The sequence below is a fragment of the Charadrius vociferus genome, unplaced genomic scaffold, assembly GCF_000708025.1.
Source record: "Charadrius vociferus isolate BGI_N301 unplaced genomic scaffold, ASM70802v2 scaffold49, whole genome shotgun sequence".
Lineage (NCBI taxonomy): Eukaryota > Metazoa > Chordata > Aves > Charadriiformes > Charadriidae > Charadrius > Charadrius vociferus.
Window position 1 is genome coordinate 1,637,910 of NW_009661375.1, and position 21,511 is coordinate 1,659,420.

Below are 21,511 nucleotides of genomic sequence, written 5' to 3' on the forward strand. Positions count from 1 at the left end.
AGCTCGCCAGAAGGTAAACTTTTTGTTTCTACTTTCTGTTTAGAAGCTTAATTGACCATTTATCTGATGCCATAATTAGAGATGCTGTTGCCATTGTCTTGACTACTTCTAATATGTCTGAGAAGTTGTCTGTATATACACTCACTACCTTTAAACCGTCATTAATGACAAGATTTATATAGCTATGTAAATAACCCGTCCCTTTTCAATCATTATACTTTTTGGACTTTGAAGGTTTGGCTCTGATGAGCAGTCTAATAAAAGGGCATGGGGAAATGTAATTCTCTTATTAATAATTTGTGATGTGCTCTGCTAAGCATCTAAAGATCAAGATCTACAGAAAAGTTTTGAAAAAGAATTTAAGCTGTCATTTGATTTTAATCAGGAGCTGAGACACGCTCCAGGGCATCTTACGAAGAGAACAAACCCCACGTGCTTCCCGTCTGCAGCATTGCTCTGTAAAATACCCGAGGGAAGCCCAGATTAACTCCGGCTGGCTCCAAGGAACCTGTCCCGAGCTTCACAGGTCACCATCCAGGTCTGGCTCTGGTGAGCCAAAGAGGGCTCCTCACGGACAGTGCAGCTCCACGGACCTCGGGGGAAGTTCACTGCAGCCAAATTTTAACACAGCTTCATTTTTGACACGGTTAAGCATTATAAGGTACTGGGGGGGACACACATCTCACGTCTGTGTGAGATGGTGAGCGAGAGGCAATGCTCCGTGGCCGCGGGGCTCTGCCCTGACTGCAACGCCACATCCCCGTGGGGAGAGAAATCGGGCTGTCTCCCCGCAGCAGCGCAAGTAACTACACCCGTCAGGTCCTGGAGCTTCTCAACCAGCTTTTCGTCCCCTGTTGCATCTTTGGTTGTGACCCTGCAATAATCAAACATATTTGTTTATTGATATTAGTTTTAATTTTCATTTATATATATATGTCTCTCAGCAGAAGTTGCATTTACAGTTGCTTTTAGCTGGGGGTGGAGAGGGTGCAGAGAATTTGTGAAGTCTTGAAAGTTCAGCACTGCTCCGCTGACGCTTGTGATAGAGAAGAGAGCTCTGACAGGGAGATGCGATGGATGGAAGAGCCTGGAAAAATGGACTTTGCTGCAGTTTTTTAATAGGTTGAGTTTGCATTTGTCAAGGTCCCAAAAGGGATGTTGCAATGATCAAGATGAGAACCCTGCCGATAGTCGTACCTGTGTGGGTGGATGTGAAGAGCTGTAACTTAGAGAGATTATTCAAGAGAAAAAAGTGAGCAAGAATTAGATGCTGTCTGTCTCTGAGTGTGGCTGAAGATAACGGCCTGGGGTAGGGACTCAGGGGACAAGCTTTATGCAGGGACTGCAAACAGAGAGTTTAGCAATCTTGGAGAGGGATGGTGGGACTAGGGCTGAAGACAGGGCTGGGGCAGATGCCACCAGATGGACAGAGCAGGGACAAAAGCGGAGGATGGATCAGATCCAGGATCTGGGCATGTACTTATGGGAGACGTGGGAAAACCAGCAGGGAGGGGAGAATGCAGGTAGAACTGTTGTCACAAGCTGGGGATGGGAGGGGAAGGAGGATGGGGCTGTGTCATGGAGACACGTGGTATGGACCAGCAAATGTTCCATGCGCACCACATCAGGGAATGCAGAGGTTTGGAAAGGCTCCACGTGTGTCCCCTGTGTCAGGAGCTGGAGGAGCATGTCTTCTCCTGGCCAGAGAGGAGGGAGAGGTGCCCACAGCCCAGCCTGGCCTGGGGCAGAGGGCTTCTCAGGGACCTGCAGGGAATGGAGCCTGGTAGGACCTGCTGCAGGCATCCTTCCCAAGAGTGCCTGGGGCTGAAATCATTGTCCTGTGCCTCCGCTGACCACAGGCAGATGGAGGGAGCTCTTTGCAGCTAGACTGTGAACTGGAAGACCTAAAGGTCCAGTTCAGAGAACGGCTGTGTGTGTTTGTAACATCCTGCCAGGAGAGCTGAAGCCTGGTGAAGTACAAGAAGCGTTATCTTCATCCTTAATCCTTTTCCTCAAGACGGCCTCAAAAATGACTTCAGAGGGGCTTTTGCTGAGTAGAACTGACCTACAGAGCAGCAGCGAAGCGGCCGAGTGGGATCCACCACCGCCCGCTACACAGCCTGCTCTTCCTTGGTGAATTTGTCCGTGCCCGAGGATGCCAGTGCAGAGCCGGAGAGACTGCAGCGGGGGGTGGTGGGGACGGGTCAGAACGGTTCCCCATCCCTCCTGTGCTGTGAGTGGCGGGGATTTTGGGTGCGTCAGGGCTGGACAGTTATTAACACCGGCGTTGATGCATAGGCTTTGCCTTCCCGAGAGAGTACAGTATATCAGCTTGCAGCGCCAAACTGCCCCGCAGTAATCAGAGTCTGTTGTCGGGGCTGAGAAGTGCGGTGCACCTCTGTATTTCGATCACAACTCTTGTGCTCTCAGGGAATAACGCTCAGGGAACACGAGTTGCCACTTACAAATTAAAGTGGAAGTTAACAGCCTCCTTTTGAGTGAAACCGTCTGAATTTCAGTATTAAAGAGCACCTTCTAACCCAAGCTAGTGTTTTATTTAAAGTGCTTAAGCAGCTGCATTTCTATATAAAAATTTCACTGTGAGCTCGCTTGCAGAACGATTATTTGTTGTCCTTAAAATGGCTGCAGATGCGTCCTCCAGCCACTTAGCACGGCCAGGCAGCGTCCTGCCGCAGCACCAAGTTAGAAACCGAGATGGTGCCTTCTCTGACTGCCTCGTAGGTTTGATTTAGCGCCTGGGCAACGGCAAGTAGAAACGTTAAACCCAGCAAACGGCAAAACCACGTTCTGTTTCTCTTTGTGTAGACACCGTACATATGTATTCAGAACATTTCGGGGGGTACGGTCAGAGTCAGAGGGCTGTTTGCAAACTGATTTGTGATACACACACTGGACTTAATGAAGAGTGGGTTCATAAAATATTTATTCACCTCTTGCTAGCGAATTTCTAACGTGTAATTTGCAGGTCTTCACTTTTTGCTTCCCAGCTGCAGCTGCCTAAAGTCCAACCCCCCCCCAGCCCCTTTCTGGAGGGGGACTCGCACCCCAGTCCCGGCGGCAGGTTACAAGGGGACACTGTGACTCCCTGCACCTCGTGCCCTGGGGTCCCGCTGGGCCTCGCGGCAGATTCAAGGGGACTGGCACTGCGGGTGGCTACTGAGCCGAGCGCTGGGGCAGGCAGGGGCACAGGGTCAGCCCCCCCGCTGCGCGGCTGGAGGGGAGCAGCAAGCGCCGGGCACAGCGCTGCAGGATGGGGCTGTCGGCTGCTCGCCCCTGGCACAGCCCGTGGTGACTGCCACGCGGTGAGGGGCCGGCCACCTCCCAGACCCTACGTACCCCGCAGAACCAAATGGGACATTTTCTCAAAGTTCCGCACATAGAATCATAGAATCACAGAATGGTTTGGGTTGGAAGAGACCTTAAAGATCATCCAGTTCCACCCCCCTGCCCTCGGCAGGGACACCTCCCACCAGCCCAGGTTGCTCCAAGCCCCGTCCAACCTGGCCTTGAACACCTCCAGGGATGGGGCAGCCAGTTTAAAACCGTTCCCCCTCATCCTATGGCTCCACTCCCTGATCAAGAGTCCCCCCCCAGCTCTCCTGGAGCCCCTTTAGGGACTGGAAGGGGCTCTGAGGTCTCCCCTTTTTCGCCTTCTCTTCTCCAGGCTGAACCCCCCCAACCCTCAGCCTCTCCTCCCAGCAGAGGGGCTCCAGCCCTCCCAGCATCTTTGTGGCTCTCCTCTGGACCCCCAACATGTGCATGTCCTTCTTGTGCTGAGGTCTCCAAAGCTGGACACATAGAATCATAGGTTAAAAAAGACATTTAAGACCATCAAGTCCAACCATAACCCCTGCTCGGCAGCAGCCGGGCAGCATCCCGCCAGCTCAGGCCCTTTAGACACTAAGTTTTTGATCGAGGTCTGTTCACACCGTGATTCATAACAAAGTACTATTAAAACCGAACACTTAGTGAAGTACCTGGTGAGCTTGCATAAAAACAGAGACTGCATTTAATGGTTGTCAGTTTTACTGCGGTATCATAAAACTTCTGTGAAAACGATGTGCAAACTGTTGTACCTAGGAGGTGTGTAGAAGAGCGTGTTTGGGTCAGCGGTGGTTTGAGCTGAGCGCTGAGATATGCTTTGAATGTTGCTGCTGTAGAGCCGTAACTCCTGGGTTTACCGTGAGGGAGGTTGTTATACTTGGGCAACTGACAACACTGAGTTACGCTAGTCGTTATGTTTCTGGTAGGAGAAATGCTTTTAGCAAATTTAATTAGGGAGCTGCAAACTTTCTTAAAATTTAAATTAGCTCATTGACAGCGAAACTAGAAATTTTACGTGAATAGATTACAGCTTGTTTTCAAGTATTAATAATTATTTTACTGATCCCAAAATAATACGTTTTGGATTATGCAGTCTGGCTAAAAAGCCCTGTGCCGTGCACCAGTGCTGCGGATCCAGTAAGGCGGTGGTGGGGCAGTGGCACCTTGCAGAGCTGCTCCGGCTTGCTGTGGGCAGTGTGGCTCAGGGGGGAGGGGGACCGGGCAGGGACATGGGGTTTCAGGTCTGCTTGGAAGACTCTGAGAGGGCATGTTGGGCAGAGAATTCTGCTTTCCTCTCTCCCAGCACATTTCTTCCTCCCGGCTTCTGCTGCTGCCTCTCCCACCCCCCGCAGCAGAGGACATCAACCAGCAATGTGGTCCAAGCTCAGGAGTCTCCTTCCTCTGGGCACTTGTCCATCTCTTCCACCTTCCCGTCCGGTAGCCCCCATCCAAGCCCGGTTACTTCTGGCCTGCCGGGGAGGGAGAGGCAGGCAGGGGGACTTGCTGGGAGACGGGTGACTTTCCTCAAACCGGACAAACTTTTCTAGGGGTGAGGTGGGAAAGCATCTTTGCGGACATCCAGCGAAATGTCATGGCAAATGCAAACCAGGAAAGCTGCTGCTCTCAGCTTGGCCGGCACGTCGCTGTTGTCAGACTGCCTGAAGCATGAGAAGTGCACGGGAAGGTGGTGAGCACTTGGACAGCTGGATCCATGCTGGCCAGACCGCAGCACAGCGCCCCGGAGATGGGGTCTCTCACGAGCTGGCACCCCATGTTTGGGGACTCAAGATCGAGGTTTGCCACAGTGCAAATTGCCGTAGTGCACAACTTCGCCCAGATTAGCAGCCTGCCTTCCCGACAGCGGGTTGTCACCATCGCTGTGAGCTGGGATCGCGCTGTCCCAGCATCCTAAATCCCACGGGGTGTCAGTGCTATCCCGATGTGAATCAATAGGATCTTAACATTTTCACCGAGCTCCTCTGTTGAGGCATTGAGGAACTTTTCATATTTAAGAATGCTTAATTAAGCATGCTATAACGTGTGTGAAAGTTGATGATCCCATTGCTTTAAAATGTTGTGTGTTTTTACGTCATGCATTCCAGGAGTGATACAAAGCCCATCAAAGCCAGGGAGAAGTCAGCCAGTTGATTGTCTTTTACACCCCTGATCTGCGTTTCTCATGGGGCACCCTTCATTTTGGAGGCCCCTTAGTAATGAAATTGTGGGAAGGTGTCTGTAGCCCTTTCTCCTCTCCATTGGGGAGAAAGCAAGTGAAAAGCCACAGTGAAGAGATGAAGCAAAGCAGAGACCTGACCGGCATCAGTGAAGCAGTTGGTCTCTGATGGATGGGCCAATGTTCTCCTCCATCCGAGGTGTCAGCAGAACTCTGCTGATGACTCGGGATAGGATTGGAAGCCGCTATTATGTTGAAATGTGTGTTAAATTTTAAGAAGGCATTCCTGCAGGTTTAACAAAAGGGTCCTGGTGACATATAGTCTGTATTTTTGTACTCTTGCTTTTCCTGCCATCATACATATCTACACACAGCCTTAGCCAAGCACAGTTGCACAGGACAATACACAAATATTCATGAGCTCACCCAACTTGTATCGCTAGAGTGTCCAGAGTGGTGTTCACGGGCCACCCCTGGCACTGCCAGGCTGCGTACAAGCACAGGAGGGAGAGGGGCCTCTGCAAGACAAGGCGCAGTTGGCAGTTGCAGGTGGAGAGGGGTAGAAGGTAAGGAGACCCACAGCTCAGCGGGGGGAGAGGTGGCTGAGGCATCAGCAGCCCACTGTAGGCGTCGTGGCAAAGCAGAGTAGGAAGGAGGGATGGAAGAAGTAATGCATAGCTTTGTAGATGTTTATGGGGATTTCCTCCAAGTCCCAGATGTGGCAGGAGAACCGGTAGCAAAGTCTTTACATTGTCCTTCTGAGAAGAGTCATGGATGTTTACTCTGTTTCAGCAGAGAAAATGGTGACTGGATCCCTCTGTAGCTGTTTTTTCTCAAGGGTGAAAAAGCCTCGGTTCCCCTAATCTCTGCTCATGACCATCCCAGTGTCCTTCTGGGCTCAGTTCCTGACCATTCCAGTGTCCTTCTGGGCTCAGTTCCTGACCATCCTGGTATCCTTCTCCTGGGCTTTCTTCCCAATGCCAGTGTCTCCCTGGAGTGCCAGCGGCCCCTAGATGCCATCTCACCAGTGCCAAATGGAGCAGATCCCTTCCCAGGACCTGCTGCCGGCACTGCTGGTGAGTGTGCGGTTGGCCTTTGTGGCTGCAAGGGCACCCTGCTGGCTCCTGTCCAACCTTTCCACCAGCAGTTCTGAGCTGCCACCAGAGCGTCCGGGCTATGAAGGACCTTCATATGGAAGCCACCCAGCTTATCTGCTCACAGATAATTTTCACGCCCACAAAAAAGAAAGAGAGAGATGTGATAGACATAGAAAAAGAGGCAGAGTCTAATGCTGCTTTCTGCTTTCTTCTGCCCCCAGTTTTCTTCCCAAAAGTAGATAATAGGCAAGCACCTCTGGATATGGCGTAGGCATTATTAAGTACTATTGGTTCTTCAGTCTCTACTGTTGAGGAACAGCAGGTTTTCCTTGATGACTTCTCCATGTAATAGTCGAAAGTTTTGCATTGTTGTAATTAGTGGCTTAAACTTGTGTTTGTAAGTTAATCATTTAAGAGCTTACTTTAAAAAGCGTTTGCTTTCAGAATTTTGTATCAACTGCAAGCTCTAGCTGGCTCGTATATTCACTAGCGGATAATGACCTAAAAATTAACAAAATTATATGCTTATGCAGTCCATTCACTCACTCGGTGAGTCAATTATTCTCCCCTGTGGATGCAGGAGGATAAGAATGCTAAATTCAATCTGTGACCTGAGGGGCAGAGAGAAAGGAATTTGTTTGTTTAATGTTAAAAGAAAAAAAGCACCCAGTCCTTCTCCCAGCCACTGCCCGGAGAGTGTGGGCATATTCCAACAGGACCGTTGCATGAGGTTCTTGTATCTCTTTCCTCCAGTCTTGCTTTACCTTTTCTTTGTAAATTTTACACTAGCTGGAGCAGGTCCTGTGTCTGCGGTGCACATGAACCAAAGTTTAGACTCCAGCAGTAGATGAAATACATTAAAACATCAAAGGTTTGTTATGTTAATGCGCATTAAAATGTAATTGGCATCGAGTTTGAATGCCCAGTTTCAAGCCCCCATGGGGTTTGGAAGGGTGTTTGGTCCCCGCCTGCCCGCAGGACCCGAGGGCAGCAGGGAGAGCCATGCTCCCGCTGGTGTGTTCTTATGACCTTTGCTGTTTCACAGGAAGAAATTTTTGGGAAGTGATTGTGGCCTGTGGTATATGGAGAGATGGAGTCTCCACATATTGGTTTACTCTGCTTCTCTGCTAGCGGTTCATTCGTAGACTAAATCAAACTCTCAGCTCTGCTTCTGAGCCTCTTCCTCTCTTCAAATGTTTTTCCCCCTCTCTGCTGAACTTGACACAGTTCCCCACTGATGAGGCACGTAAGTAGATGGTGTTGCCCATATCTAGGAAGCGGAGATATGCTAGAAGGCAGCTTCCCCAGCACAGCCTGCGGGGCTGGCTGATAGGGAGCAGTTGGCTGGTGGAAATGCAGAGGTGGGCAGTGTTTTCTGTGCTGCCTCCCGCCCCCAGCCCGTCTCGGCGCTCCTCCAGCGGGGGCTTTCCCTGTGGTGCTGATGCTCCGGTTTTGCATTGCATGAAATCATCAACTTCTTCTCACTTAGCCCTGTTCAATGAAGGGTCTGGGTGGTCCAAGGACTGAGGGGATGTCTGCTTCATTTTTGCCTTTCTCCCAGATGTGAGCCACGCCAGCTGGAAGCTGCCTGTGCTCAGCAGAGATGTGTGTGCACAGTGGGGGTCAGTTTAATATTTCCAAGTTGATTAGCATAATGCCTTAGGATTCCTTTTAGCTTTGTGTAGAAAGGCACAGAAAATGCAACCGGGCCAGGAGGCTGCTTTTTCTCTGTATCGTGTTGGGCACGGCAGGGCTTGGATGGGGAAAGTGGACATGCAAAACCATGGAAGGGATTTTCTTTCACAGAATCCCAGACTGGCAGGGGTTGGAAGGCACCTCTGGAGCTCACCCAGTCCCACCCCCTGCCAGAGCAGGGCACCCAGAGCAGGGTGCACAGGAACACATCCAGGCGGGTTTGAGTATCTCCAGAGCAGGAGACCCCACAGCCTCTCTGGGCAGCCTGTGCCGGGCTCTGCCACCCGCAAAGGAAAGAAGTTTTTCCTCCTGTTGAGACAGAATTTCCCGTGTTCCAGTTTGTGCCCATTGCCTCTTGTGGAAAGGAAGGGATGTCCCTTATTTGTTTTGGAAGCTCCAATCATTGACGTCTCTTCTCACTTTTACCTTGAAGTAACCATCACAGCATGGGGTTTGCAGCTCCCATTGGAAGGTGGTGTGCAAGGTGCCGAACAGTCAGAGGCAACGCAGTGCTGGGATCTTCCTGCGCTAAGCAAAGCTTTGGGTGCCCGCTGCGTGGCACAGGAGGACCCCAGTAAAGCCCGTGGGCTGCGTACAGCCTGCCAGGCCCATTCCCCCGGCACTGCCAGGCTGTGGGGGTCCTGCCTGCCCATCTTCTCTAGCCATCTAGTGAAACGTTTGAAGTACTTCATAATCTTTCTTGCTTGAAATGTGATTTTGTGCTTTTGTTTATTTTTTAGCAGGTTGGGTGTTAGGCAAGAGTCACAGAGTGGCGGAGGTTGGCAGGGACCTCTGGAGGTGATCTGGTCAATCCTCTGAGCTCCAGCAGGGTCACCCAGAGCTCAAAAACTGTGTCTGCTCGGGTTTTGAGTATCTCCAAGGATGGAGACTCCACAGCCTCTCGGGGCAACCTGTGTCAGAATTTGACTGCCCTCACATGCGAAAACAAAGCCTTTTGTTTTGTTCAGACAGAGTTTTGTATTTTTTATTTTATGCCTCTTGTCCTACCAGCGGGCAGTGGTGAGAGGAGCCTGGCACCGTCACCTTCCTTCCCTCCCAGGAGGTGTTTATCCACGTGGATAAGATCTCCTTGCATTAAAATAAAAGAGTGGCATGCAAATTACAATGGCGCCGGGGCAGGGCAATCTGTAAGGAACTCCAGAGCCACAGTAATGCAGGATGGTCCCTCCAGATCAAAAACCTACAGTGGGCAAAGTTTCTCTGGGGATTTTCTCCTTCTGCCAGAAATGTCTCGGATGGTGAGAGTGAAGTCATGTGAGGTTCATCTGCTGGGGGCAACAGGTTAGTGTGCTTCTGTGGGAGAAATAGATGAATAGTGACTAATTGTGAATGATCCTGAGAAATAGCTGTCTTAATTGAAAAACTCAGGGTAAGTAATTTTTCTTGTATGCAGTACAGAAAGATGAGCGCTTAAATTCTGCAGTGTCGTGCTTCAGGCACATTATGGGCAATTTTGCTGGTCACATGTATTATATGCTGAAGGTCATAAGTGCAATTCTGTGTTTGATCTTCCTGATGATGGAAAAGGCCAGAGAGGTGTCAAAGCTGTGATAAACTGTGTTGGTGAGAGCGTTCTCCAGAACAAATAAGGAAAATTTTAGTTATCCTAGAAACGCTCCAAGAATAATTGTCTGGTGAATAACTGGGGAGGGCAAAACTTCGACTGGTGGACCCAGAAAAAAATAGGATTTTTGCTTTTGTCCTTGTGGAGAGGACTAATTTATTGATATGTGTCAGGAGAAGAAATGTCTTTTAAGATTACCTGGAGGTGATAAAATGAACAGAACACGAATCCTCTGAAGCTGTGTCGCAGATATGCCATTCTTCGTGATTGTTAGAAAAGTTCAAGAAATGAAATATGGACATCTGCAACATCTGATCACAGAGAGAGCGAGATGAAAAGGTGATGTACTTCACTGAAAAGACCAGAGTGACTGCAAAAGCCTGAACATGTCAAGATACTCTGCAAGCACTCCATGCTACGAAATGAAGAGCAGCAGATTCTGCCAAAGAGGTGTATTTGTATAAACTTGGTGAATACGTCATTAAGGAAAAATCTGTGCCAGCATTACTCAGTACTGAGAAGTGCTTTACTCCGGGCTGAGCTGGGCTCTGCTTTGGGAGCAGCTGGAGGTCCCCATGGTGGTTGCGAGCGCTCCCTGATCCGCTTCAGCACACACTCAGCCAGGCTTTCAGCCTCTTGCTTTCAACCACAATTTAAGCTGGCATGCTAATTTTGTCTGAAAACAGATGGTCTCGAGGGCAACGAGACGGCCTTTTTCAACCACTCAGCTGAAGAGGTTGATCAGCACCCTGGGAAGGGGAAGAAATAATATTTCCCCCTTACTACTAGAAAGTAGGATGAAAAGTAGAACAGTAATGATTAATCTTGAGCAGAACTGGGGCTGAAAATGCATCAATACAAAACTGATCATGAAAACCCTCCGTTTAGATGTGGCCTGACCCCGAGGTGCCTGGACCCACCAACTGCTCCCGCTTGGACCATACCGGGACTTGGGTGTCTTCGCTTTCATTCTTGCTGACTTGGGGCCATCCCAGGGCATTGGAGGGCTGGAGCCCCTCTGCTGGGAGGAGAGGCTGAGATAGTTGGGGGTGTTCAGCCTGGAGAAGAGAAGGCTCCGGGGAGACCTTATAGTGGTCTTCCAGTCTCTGAAGGGTCTACAGGAGAGCTGGGGAAGGACTTTTTACATGGGCATGTAGTGATAGGACGAGGGGGAGTGGCTTTACACTAGAATAGAGGAGATTTAGAATGGATATCAGGAATAAATTTTTCACTCTGAGGGTGGTGAGCCCCTGGGGCAGGTTGCCCCGAGAAGCTGTGGCTGCCCCATCCCTGGAGGTGTTCAAGGCCAGGTTGGACGGGGCTTGGAGCAACCTGGGCTGGGGGGAGGTGGCCCTGCCCAGGGCAGCGGGGTGGGACTGGATCGTCTTTAAGGTCCCTTGCAACCCAAACCATTCTGTGACTCTATGATTCTGATTCCCGTCACGTCTGTGTGCCCGCTGGGGTCTGTGCGGGAGCGTGGCGGGCTGTGCCTGCCTGGGTGGGGAGGAGCCATGACATTTTCATCTTTTGTAAGAGAGCTTTAGCTGTGCGTAACGCTGCTCGGCAGTGATGTTGTGGTATTAATGCCATTCAAAATTGTATAAGGCACTCAGCGTTCTCTGTTTTAAAATTCCAGAAGATGGTAAATGCTGTTCTTGCCTGCTTGCTGATGAGTGTTCAGGAATCAAAGGGCCAAAAAGAAATAGGTGGTGCAAGAAGCTGTGGCATGACACCCAGCCGTGTCTGCGGAGAAGTGAAGCTGAAGATCTTTGTGGGCATTATCAGCTGAGGAAAGCCCGAGGATCAGATTTTGTACCCTACTGAGTTTAAAGCACTGACTGAGATGATAAGATGAGCAAATAAAGTGGAATACAGGAAGGATATTATGGTTATTTTTAGTTAAGAATTATTGAACCTATGTCTGCTAGATTTGTTTGCAGGGGTGTAAGTAGACTATTTAATAAATGAATGAGTTTCTGGTTAAGAACTCAAAAGAGTTACCTGAGCTTTGTGTCAAGTGTACCTGGAGAAAATTTGTCCCACAACTTCAGGTGAGCTTTAAGTTTTTGACCCTGCAAATCTTCAGTGGCTGGTGCCGCTGAAATAGCTAAATCGAGTCTTACTGTGGTGCTGTGAGGAGTCTGTCTGACTTCAAAAAGAAATCCTCTTTGAAAATAGTGATTTGTGGTGTTCTATTTACTGTAACTGCTTCAGCTCAGGTGTCTTCTCGATAGTCTGGAGTGAACCTAAACGCAGGCTCTCGCAAAGATTCATTATACAGCATGCCAGGAGGCCGGCGGGGTAAAATCCAGCACTTGCTGTGCCTTTAACTTTGGCGTGAACTGAAGGGCTGTGAAGCAGATACACGTGTGATCACAGGAACACTTCTGTACTGTAATGATCGGCACTATTTTCCTCTTGAACATGAGCAATTTTGAGGGAGAGCTGGAGCCTTTAATGTGGCAGCAGCAAACGCTTGAAAGTGTTTAAGTCACACAGGGCTGGAAGAAAAACAAGCAGTGCTGTCACTGGCTCCTCCGGAGGGGAGGGTCTGCAGAGTCTCCTCTCCCCACTGCTCTCCCAGTCTAGTCCCAGTGCCGCTCTCCATGCAGGGCATTGCCGGCAGCGGGGAGCCCCGCTGGGTGCTGCCCTCCCCACGGGAACCCCGGCCCCGCTCCTCCTTGGGGCTGGCGGTGCCTAAACCTCGCCGGGGCAGGATGACTCGGTGCAGAAGCTCTCCAATTAGACATCGTGGTCAGAAATTAGCTTGAATCAGTGACAAAGAAATTACCAATCTGCAGAAATGCACTTGTTTATGCTAACAGTCTCAAATGCCACAGAAATGGGTTTCGCAGCTAGAAGTGGCTGGAAGCCGCTGGTGTAGAGGAGAGAGGAGTGTGATGGTACCAAGGCTTGGCTCGGTTCCTGCCCTAGCTGTCGTCTCCTGGAGGGTATACCTCACCTTCCGATCTCTGAGACACATGCCTCGGTGTTGCAGGGCCCAGCTTTGGGTGCCTCCTCCTTCCGGTGGAAGTAACACATGTTTTGCTCTGGCTTCATGGTATTTGTTTGTGAAAAGTGGAGGAACTCAAAGGAAAGGAAGTGTCTCCCCTCCAACATGGCTTGGCATCAGTGTGCTGCATTGCAAATTTGTTGTCCATAGAGACCAGGTAGTGTGATTTTTCAGCCATGAAATAATGGCCAGATCCCTCATTTTAATATGAAGATGATCCAACCTGTGTGTTCATATGAAGATGATGTGCTGATGGCTCTGAGGAACACCAGGCAACCTGTTCAGATTGGACACTGCGCGTGAAGAGAGATGTGGGCCACCTGGGGAGGATCCAACAGGGAACAGCAGAGACAATCAGGGATCTAGTCAAGCTGTCGTATGAGGAAAGATGGAAAGAACTGGAAATGTTTAGTCTGGAGGAAAGGGATTCCAGGACACAGAGCAGCAGTCTCTTTTACAGCTACAGTACCTCCACCAAGGAAGGAATGAACTGCTTTCTGCGGCTCTTGCAGACAGGACTAGGAGCGATAAGCCAAAATTACAACAAAGAGGAGCTGAGATTTAGAGGAAAAAATGTTATTTTTCTACTATGTATTGAGACACCTGGAAATCATCAGTATTAGAGGTTTTACGGTAATGGATGGACAAACATCCAGTAAGGACAGGCAAAGTCGACTTGATCCTGCGTTGGGGTACAGGGAGACGTTAGTTGGCCACTTGAGGTTCCTTTCAACCCTACGTGTTATGACTGTTGGACAGTATTAAATATCTTATGATGTGCTGTGTAGTAACTTTTAAGATCAGGCCTTAAGGAGCAAATATTAGAACAGAAGTAGAGGTGGAGTCATCACTTTTTTGGAAAATGACCACAGAGAGATTGTCTGAGCAAAATAGCATCAGATTTCAGCAGCTTACTACAAGCGTAGATCATCCAAAAGGGCAACCAATGCATCAGACATCTGTAATTAACAATTCATTGAAATGGTTATTTTGTCTGCAGAGATATTATTTTTCCTTTTCACGTTGAATCTTTCCAGCACAATCTTGGCCGTTGTGCAGCGGGAAGGCGCTAAGCATTGCGGGACGAAGAGGAGCAGTAGGTGAGGGCTAGGGCGGCGTGCCTGGGAGAGCTTGCTGCTGAGAAAAATGTATTATTTTTGTAGGAGAGGTTCTTTTCCCCCTCATAGAACTTTGAAATAGATGACCCTAGAAATGCTATTGCAATTCATCATATCATGTTCTTCATTGGTTTAGGCCCTTGATTTGCAGTCGGCTTTTAATGGATCATCTCGAAAATGGCTTAAGGTTTCTTCATGACTTTTCATTACACAAACAGTAAACAGATGTGTTGGGCTAGAATTGCATTTATTATAGATTAAGGGCAACATTGCCTGAAATAATAAATCTCTGCAAGACAGAACACAGGGATAAAAAGTCTTTGTGTGCTTTGGTCGGTGTTTCAGTGACCGGAGAAGTGTTTGGTTCCTTTGCCACCTGTCTCAGGTCAGAAGAGTCTTGACTTTTCGCAGTTGTCCTCCCAGCCAGAGTGTAGAACATTGTGGGCTACCAACCACTGCATACACAAAAGAGGAGGGTTGTGGGTGCCATAAATAGGTTTGTGTTCAGTCTGGTTAACGTCTGCTGGAGAACTGGCGCCGTCAATGGAGTACATTATAGGTAAATGAAAGTGCAGATCATAGAATCATAGAATGGTTTGGGTTGCAAAGGACCTCGAAGATCATCGAGTTCCAACCTCCTTCCATGGGCAGGGCCACCTCCCACCAGCCCAGGTTGCCCAAGGCCCCATCCAGCCTGGCCTTGAACACCTCCAGGGATGGGGCCTCAACAACCTCTCTGGGCAGACAAAGAGCTTTAACACAGGGCTGATGATTCATGATACGTGTTGCTGTATCCTAAGCAAATGGCATTGCGAAGCCTTGTGAGGGCTCCTGGAAGCGCGTGTGGTTTGTGCACGAATCACCAGAACAGCAGTATCTTAACTACCCGAGATGATAGATAAACTAAATATCTTTGATTAATAGGCATGACCCAGGCTGAACAGCTCAGGGCTTGTAAGTTATAAAATAAGATCCTTTTAGGACTCTGAATTTATTTACACTAGTTCTTAGACTCAAAATTCAAGATCTCTGAAGAAATATCTAGGCTATTGCTTTCAAATGCTTCCTGCTTTTGAAATGAAACTCTCATTGAATTTTCATTTCATTGACACAATACTTCAATGCACTTGTGCACAGATGTGGGACAAAATGGCAATTTTGAAATGAGTCTTTCCTATGCATGAATTTTCAATGCCATATACAATAAATATATGTAATTTTTTAAAAAGTCGAATTATGGAGTAACAGATCAGGTAGAATCTAGAAATAAACCCTAGCCTGGATTTTGCTGGGGGCTCAATTTAAGACAACCTGTGCCTGGTTTTCAGACACGGTACGCATTTTCCATTAGCTGCCCATCCATTCCAGCTGGGTTTGCAAAGGCTTCTGAGTCTGGAGCAAAACAACTCCAACGAAGCGCTCCTGCTCCCCTCTCTGAAACAGTGGATGTGCAAAGGGAGGGTTCAAAGTGTGGTTACTAGAATAGCAGCAATACAGCCCAAAGTACCCATCTCCTGCCACCTTTGGGAGTCCTCAGAGAGTGGCAGAGGGAGGTGGTGGGGCAGGATGGGTTGGAGTCTGCTGCAAGTGGGAGATGAGTCCTCCTGTGCAGAGCCACTGCCTTGCCACAACCTTTAGCCATGGTCCAGTTGGATCAACTTTGCCTCGGGGTTCTTACAACTTCTCTAGAAATAGTTGAGGTGGTCTAAGTCTGTCAGGCAGCCTGGCCTGTTTGAACTGGATAAAGTACCCGAGGATGTGAATCTTCCTTAGGAAGCCTTACGCTGTGTTTTGGAACTGCTTCCTCAGCTCCTGGGGAGGTTTGTTGCATATGGCCATTAATATTCATCAGCCTGCTCAGGGCAGGGCAGCATCTTCGTTAAGGGCGAGTTCTCCATTGCATACACACACCTGGGCAGGCAAAATTCATTCCATTAGTCGCGTGTTTGCTTGCTCTTCGATTGAGGAGTATTTGTTGATAAGGGAGCTGCTGTCTGAGTTCGTCTTGAGCATTTCCCTGGTGACAAACGGGCAACCTTAAGGCTATAGATACGTCCAGGAGGCATGCGGCTTTAGGGGTCTGACTTTACATGGTCATGGACTCCAGATGTTTTCTCCACTGGCTCCTTTGTGGTTTAAAGCTGGTGAAGATGCAAAGTCTCTCATTTGTTCTCTAGGAGCTGGATTCTGGTTTCCATTTAGTTGATCAAAGATTGAAGGCCAGGTTGGACGGGGCTTTGAGCAACCTGATCTAGTGGAAGGTGTCCCTGCCCAGGGCAGGGGGTTGGAACTAGATGGTCTTTAAGGTCCCTTCCAACCCAAACCATTCTATGATTCTATGGTCCCACTGCATTTCTTTAACTACAGCCTCTCGTGCGGGATCCTAGGTAGAGGCTGGTATTTTAACTTCTGAAAGTTGGTCTGCAACGAGCAGGGCTCTGAAGAAGTGTCCGCGCCAGGCAGGAGGCAGCGGGCTATGGGGTACCTCGCACTTCACTGGCCCCTAGCCTGTCAATCCCCAGATCCTATGGTGGTTTTATCGTGGGTCTGTCGTACAGTCCTGAACCTAACTTCACTTCTGGGGAGCATTTCACAAGAAATATTGACATTTGCTGACGTTGGCGTATCGGCTGCGGTCTGTGGGCAGCATGAAGCAGGCACCGTTCAGCTGTTTCCCAGCCCCCCGCTGCCTTCTGCCATGGGGCCTCCTCCTCCTCAGTGCTGCAACAGAAATGCAGTCCTGGGAAGCAGAGTGGGCTTGCTGGTACTGCCCACCGTACCGCGGGGCAGGACCTGGGGTGGACTGCAGATCCACTGGTGGAGCCGAGGTGGGCTTTGTCCAGGAACCGGGCTGGTGCTGTGGGGGGACTCCGAGGGAATGCACGCATCCGTTTGGGAATGTGTCCTCTGGAAGAGAAATACTGTGCTTGAAATTCTCTTGTTTATCTCATTTCCAGTTAAATTGGACTAACATCTTTGATTTATATTGGCAGTACAGTCTGAGCTGCGTGTTGTTGCTGCAGAGCTCTATTGTGCAACCGCATTTGCGAAAACACAGGTGACATTTAGGGATTTTCTCACACATAATCATTCTTAGTAGAAAACAGAGCATGAAGCACAAATTGAAACAGACTCTTAAAGGACGAAGCTGGCACAAATGACTGACTCGGTTCCCGTGAGTTTCATTGCCACATCCCTAGAAGAGTCAAAACCAAACCAAATGCACACGCACTGCTCCAGTTGCTCCTTCTGGCTGAGCAGGTGGGAAAATTTAAATTGCAGAAGCCGAAGCATTTTACCTGCCCGTCCTTACCTCCATGGAAACCCGTGGAGTGTGTTCCTGTGCTGTGGAGAGGGATGGCTGGAAGAACGGCTCAGCTGGCACTAACCCACGAGGGCCAACGTTCAGCGTGGAGGAGCGGGCGAGGAGGTGATGGAGAGCAGCGCTGAGGAGCCCGCTTGGCGGCCCATCCAGCGTACGGTCAGGTGGAGTGTGCCATCTGCCCATCCTTGTTCCTGTGTTCCCGTCAGCTGCACCGCAGTGTTTGTTCCCTAATCTTCAGGCAATTACGCTTGTTGGACACAGAGGAAAAACATCTGCAATTTCTATTCAGATTAGCTGCTTATCATGCTGTGCTTTAAATACCTTCAAATGCTATTTTCTCTTTCCATCTTTCCACTCTAACTAAATTATTGAAAAATCTGTCAGATAGTTTCACACATGCGTTTGGCCTTAATTAAGGAAAGAGGAGTTTTTTTAATTGATTTTAATATTATATTACAAGTACAAAGCATTTCCAATAGTCTCACAGAAAGTCTAGCACAAGAGTTACTGAGGCTCTGTGCTTCATTTTCTGTTGCTTTCAGCCCAGATCTCTAAGGAAATGGGATGTCTGTGAAAACACTGTTTGTCCCCAGTTAATAAACGTTGAGTCTTCTGGATATTTCAGCCAAAGATGACAAAGAGGAGAAGGATCAAATGTTGACTTATAGGAAAGTGGGTGTTGGGAGCTTACTGTTAGATATTAGTGTTCCTCTTCTCACAGCATGACTTGATCTTAATTCTTTTCTTTTTCCTTTCTGAGATCCTGTGCCACACAACCCACTGCCAAAATAATGTTTTATAGTTTTGTGCTGAAGGCAAAAAATAGCCTTTACTTTAAAAGAAACCCAAAATTCAGTGCCAGCCTTTATAAGGCTCAACTTAATGCTCCCAGTTGTGCCCTTTCCCAGCAGCAGACTTCCCTGTGTGTTGGTGGATTTTCCAGAAAATATAGTCCAGTAGCCAACTGTTGCTTGGAAGTGCTTGGGAACATTTTCCTCTTTTAACAACCTGATAGCATTGCCAATAAGAAAATACTGAGAATAATCCTTGATGTCATGTAACCTCTTCCAACTGTTGTATGTAAAAATATTTTATCATCTCTCTCTTTTTCTCCCTAAAAAAAGGGCAGTGATTTTTAATACATTCAGATTTTTTATTATCCTTTTTCTTTTTTTTCTTTTTTTTTTCCAGAATGGGTTTCAGCTCCAGATAAAAGCCCTGAGAATAAAATATAAAAGAATCACAAAATCATAGAATGGTTTGGGTGGGAAGGGACCTTTAAAGGCCATCTAGTCCAACCCCCTGCCATGAGCAGGGACGTCTTCATCTAGGCCAGGTTGCTCAGAGCCCCATCCAACCTGGCATGGAATGTTTCCAGGGATGGGGAATAAGCCCAGTGTGAGGAAAACTGCAACAGTAGACCTAGAAAAGAACAGATTTTACTCAGTTGCTTGTGTTCATGATTTCAGCAGCGCCCAAATAAGTCTGTATCATGGCCAACGTAAGTCTAGAACAAAACACAGCTGCAGGTTTTGGCTTCCATTTAGAGCAGAGCTCAGCAAAACAAGAAATAGGAGACTGAGAAATATTAAAGGCAGTAATGGGCCAAAACCAGTCTCAGCGAGATCCCCCTGCAGTGAGCAAAGTTATATCAGGGATGAATTTGACCTCGTTAGCTTACGCAGACGCTTCTTGTCTGGAGCGAAGTTGTGAAGTGGTGCGAAGCGTTCGCTGTGTGAAGAGTGTTGGCTGCTGGCCGGCGCTCCCCCACCGTGCGCAGATTGGATGCAAATACAAGCAGCAGGCGGCCGTCCCATTTCTTCTTGCCTGTCGAAGTATTATCTTTGCTTGAGTGAGAAGCACTTTCTTCTTGTCACCGCGCAGCATATTTAGGGCATAGACAGTGGGTGTACAGTCAGAAAGGTTTCCTAATGTGTTGCTGTTAGCGAGTCATTAACGTTACCAGCAGCGTCCCCTCAATCAACGCGGGATGATGTTTCAAAGGAACCTAAAAATTCACGCGCACAAGTCCTCCTGACATTGTTCAGAAGCGGGTGCTGGTTCCCCGGCCTCCTCGAGCCGCTCCAGCCTCACCAAATGCCTGCACAGACTCATAACCACTTCCCCACGTACAGAGTTTGCTTTCAGTCTGTTTATACCTTTGTGAAAAGTGGTGTAAATAAACTGTTAGACTAATAAATATTTGGTGTTCGTTTTATTAGAAGGAGCCAAATAAATGGATACCCAGAATCAAGGCAAATCGATTTGCTACTGTAATTCTTATGGACTAAGAGATATTGCTTTGAAAATTTAAAATTCATTGAAATCCCTACAGTACTGGCAAATCATTTGTTTTCTTATTAATGAATATTGTTTACGCTGTTAGTACCAGAGCTCTAAATGAACAAAACCACTTACGAAGAACAGCGTGAAATGCGCATGATTTAAATGCTGATGTTATGAGGTAATGCAAACCTTGTCCCAAGCTCACAGAAAACAAAAGCACGGTCTCCCCTGGTTTCTGTAAGCTTTGGATCAGGACCCAGTTGCATAGCTTTTATTGTTGTGGAATTTCATTCCTGATTAACAGGTGTACATTTATGGGCTCCCACTGTGTCGTGGAATATATTGCAGTGTTGTATAGAAGCTGTAATCATGTTATATTGTAATCAACAAATGTTAATCAGGCAATTCTTAGTTTTACAGGTCCAAAATGAATTCTATGTCTCGTAGCATCTTTACAAAAATAGTTGCGGTAACCTTTAAATCTTTAACAGCAACCCAAAGAAGGTCTGTGGCATTTAAAGCTTTTCTCCAGTGGCTGACCCATCAACAAAAAAAAATCAGGATTGGAGCAGAGCTCCCATCCCTCTCCTCGTGTGCTGATGGCATTGCACGGTGAGTCACCTCACGGGGGTCTGACTGCCCGAGTCTTGTGAGATGGCCACGTACTGAGCTGTACCGGAAGACCGGTCTGAAGCACTCAGTGAAGAACTCATGGGCGCTCCGTGCCACACCGCTGGAGCTTCAGTGCTTTGGTCATGAGAAAGGGACACTGGAGCAGAGCGGGATGGTGTAAAGGGGACACCAGGTATTGGGTTCCTTTATCAATGGCTTCTAGAGAATCGTATGGTTCTCTTTATGGTATTTTGTATAACGTGCGTACACCCAAGAAAACTCCTCTCGGTGGTCTGTCAAAGAATGACTTTTCTCCTACAAGGACCAGAGGTGAGGTTCTCATCTCCCAGTGTTACTCCTATAGCTGACAGTTCTTCATCGTGCTTCTTTGCTGGGATAGGGCTCCTGCTGTTGCGATTGTTACGTTGTGATAACGACTTGGTCCCTGGTGGTTAAGCAGGCTGCGTTTGCTCTGCAGAATTTGGTAATGGTAACCTGTCCTGGGCATTTGGCTGCTGTAATCGGATGGCCCCAATACTGTTCCTTTCAGTCCAGAACAAAACTTGTTTTTTTTCCCCCCAGTGCTGTAATACTGATTACTCATAGCAACCCAGGCTGCAACCTGTACAAAAACAGAAGCGTGGCAGTTTCACGCACTTGCTGGAAGTGTGCTTTACTTTCACCCTTATCAGAAACCTTAGTGTAAAGATACAAAGGCAATAATTGGGCAGAGGGGTCCAGGCAGACCTAGGCAATATTAGTATGTGAACTAATTTGTGCTAAGGTTTAAAGGTTGTCTTTCAACTTCTATGAAGAAGTCATGAGGTCCACGACAAGAAGAAGAACAACACAATGTGGTAATTGGACTGCAGTAATTGGATTAGGTAACGGGTGCCATGGCCAGCCCGACTCCAGCTCATACGGATCAGACACAAAGGAGCCAAACTGAGCCAAGACAAAAGATCAGTCTTCCACAGTTAATGAGTAAGGAGATAAAAAAAGTTTAGTTTCCTAAGTGCATCCATTTAAAAGTTCAAATGAGAGCTGCACAGTTGGAGGGAAGTGTAAAAGTATCGTAGAGCTTTTGTGTAGACCGTGCAGATGGGTAGCACTAAGAGCTGCAGTTCTTTGGAAAAAAGTTTGGAAAAGTGTCCTAGCAGAAAGTGCATTCCCTGTAAATGGAAGCCGTTTCTGAGAATTCTCTAAGACTGGCAAAGGATCTCTCTTTGCTGCAAAAAAAGGCAAAATGTTTTGAGTTTAGA